The sequence below is a fragment of the Cyprinodon tularosa genome, unplaced genomic scaffold, assembly GCF_016077235.1.
Source record: "Cyprinodon tularosa strain WSP-4 unplaced genomic scaffold, ASM1607723v1 ctg395, whole genome shotgun sequence".
NCBI lineage: Eukaryota > Metazoa > Chordata > Actinopteri > Cyprinodontiformes > Cyprinodontidae > Cyprinodon > Cyprinodon tularosa.
Window position 1 is genome coordinate 666,272 of NW_024039113.1, and position 2,997 is coordinate 669,268.

The 2,997-nt window shown below is 39.2% G+C and overlaps 1 long non-coding RNA gene across 1 annotated transcript; it reads left to right on the plus strand.

The window, feature by feature from the left end:
- The first annotated feature begins 1,590 nt into the window (after positions 1-1,590).
- LOC119791557 lies at positions 1,591-2,525 on the plus strand. The gene is made up of 2 exons (XR_005281875.1): positions 1,591-1,876; positions 1,958-2,525. It is a non-coding gene; the product is annotated as an uncharacterized LOC119791557 (long non-coding RNA).
- The last annotated feature ends 472 nt before the right edge of the window (positions 2,526-2,997 follow it).

The window sequence follows — 2,997 nt, forward strand, 5'->3', positions numbered from 1 at the left end:
ACCTAATTAAAAACACATTCTCTCACAAAAAAGTTGGTCAAAATTTGTATATATGCAGATTCTTTCTTGTAAAAATGTTGTTTTACAACATAAGGAACAATGGTAAATGTCAATGTAAGTCGATGATGTAGGAAGTGCAGCATAGAAACCCCTTCAATAACGATGCGAAATGTAACATGGTCATGTTATTTTGAAGAGATAACAATCTTCATCTGAACTCATAAAAAAAGATTGTCTACTTTCACTGAAAAAATATCATTAAAAAAGAAAATAAGCAAGAAGGTTCCGGGTTCGATTACCGGCCCAGGGTCTTTCTGCTTGGATTTTTCATGTCCTGCCTCAGCATGCATGAGTTCTCTCTGGGTACTCCGGCTTCCTGCCACAGTCCAAAAACATGACTGATAGGTTAATTGGCTTCTCTAAATTCTCCTTAGGTGTGAGTGTGTTACGGCCAGTGGCCTTTTCTGTGTTTGTGTTTATTTTATTTTTTTTCAGAGGCCTGATCAAATTGACTGCACCTGGAAGCGGATGTTTTCCTGTGACACACCTTGGGGCCTACTGTGATTGGATCACCAATTGCTTGCTCCACTAATCATTGTTGAGGCCTCCATTTAAAACCAAAGGACTTCCTAGGGGAAGGCGCGGCTGATCCTTTGTTCAGACAGCTTGCCATTTTGTGGGGTGTAGGTTTGACTGCTGTAAAACTTGTGTTAGCTTTGATAGCTTACAGTAGTCCGCTCTAACAGATTTTGTTAACCTTGATTTCTTGTGTAACTTGCTTTGTCCCGGTGGGGGAACTTTGAAACGCCATTAGAGATTTGTATTTTAGTTTTTGTTTAACTTGTTTTGAGAGATCAATTTATTTGGTTAAGTTCTTTGATTTACATCCCTGTTTTGTGGATTTTGTTTTAGTGAATACTCTGTTGTTGAGAGTCCCTACGTTTTGATTCCAAACAATAAATCCTTAAATTGTTAAAACCTTACCACCAGGGTTTCTTTAATGTTACTTCCTTTTTCCCTGGCTGAGCCGGGTCGTAACAGTGTGTGTGAATGGTTGTTTGTCCTGTTTGTCTTTGTGTTGCGCTGCGATGGACTGGCGACCTGTCCAGGGTGTACCCTGCCTCCCGCCTGTAGACAGCTGGAAAGAGGAACCAGCACCCCTTGCGACCCCACTTGGGAAAAGTGTGATGGAAAATGGGTGGATGGATGGATAATACTTCTTACAAATGTAATTAGAATGCATGTAAAGAAAGTTTTTTTTTAAATGATGAGTTTTTCAAGCTCAATTTTTTTGCCGTTCAGATGAATGCAAGGCAATCTTAATTAATAGTCCAACGACATTCTGTATTTCTCTGTGTGTTAACTGTTATAGTTCTCCACAAAAGAGCTGGGTTGATCAGTAACAGCTTGGCTGCATTTGACAGAGTGCAATCATGTCAGCAAGCTCCAAGAGATGTAAGATCTGCCTCACACCAGCACATACACCTGATTGTCCACCTATGTGTGGGAAAATCAAGCTTCCTCTCATATACTTTCTTTATGAAGGCACTAAGTTTCTTTGCTTGCATTTCCTCTATTTCCTAGAGCAGTTCTTTTAAGTTTGCTGTCACCGTCAGAGATCAGATTCCTCAAGCACTCTATCTTTCTTACAAGAATGGACTCACTTGGAAACTCACCTGGCTGTCCCTTGCAGCTCTACTTCTCAAGTCATCTACTATCACCATCTGCCTGTCCACGCTCCCGCATTTAATCATGAAGATTCCCTGCAGAAAGGAAACCATTTAGGAACGATGCCACCTTCCACAACATGTTTCACTGCAGGCGGCTTGGAGCAAAGAGAGTTCTCCCCAGAGCCTTGACCTAACCCCCACTTCAAGTAAGAGCATTCATTATGCTCCCCAACAATACTACTTGAATTTCATCTGCACTGGTCTACTTCTTCTCCTTTTACTTCTAGATTGTGATCTGCAAAACAAATCCATAGCCATTGGATAAAAATACTTTCACAGAGTCTTCGGGATAATAAATCTGATTCACTGATACTGGTGACTTATGTCCGATTTTAGAAAAACAAAAAATCAAAACATGGACGGGAACAAAATAATAGATTGATGAGAAGAAGGCCCTCCAACCTCAACGACATGGAACTCATCACTGAAGATATATAATCCAAATGACCATAAAAACATCAAAAATCAAATAAAATTTGCTGCTGTAATATGAGTCATCCAATGAAAGGGTATTCATACTGACAATCTGTTTTTGTAATAATATATTTTTTAAAAATCGATAATTTTAAGACAGATTTTTTTCTTTTTTTTAAGTGACTGTCTAATTTACTGTAAAAAAGGTAATAATTGGTTGATAATACCGAGTGTACCCAGTACCCATTGTATTTGTCTGTATCATTGTTGTATTATCAGTGTTCTAAGAGTGCATTTTTAAGACTTCACAGCTAAAAAACCTATTTGCATTGATATTAAATGATCCATGTCATTAAAAGGTCTGTAATCTGAGAGCTGAAATACCTCTTTTCCTTCTTTGGCAGCGCTGTTTTTGACAAAATTACTGTCAAAAAACGCAGTGGTTATCCAATGGACAATTACTTTTTAAGAGAGGTTGCACAGCTCATTCCCAGTTTCCTAACATTAGTTCACTCCCCCCAACATACAGTACAAAGCCTCTTATGACCACATTAATGCAACTAATTACCATGTCAATCACAAGTAATGCTTATTAATTGCCCCTCAGAAAGAGGCTATATCAAACAGAGAGAAGTGCCTTTAAAAGCCTGCTGAAAGGCTGACTGTGGGGTAGGTTATGGAAGAGAGAGAGCTCTGTTTCAGGCCCACTGCTGGCATTAGTCAATCTGCTGTCCAGATGTCTTCCACAGGTGACAGCTGCAATAGCCTAACAAGCAAATTAATCACGGAGCTTTTGTGGCGCTTCATTTTAGGGAAACTCATTTCATTTCATAAAAGGCTTCATCTCGTGTGA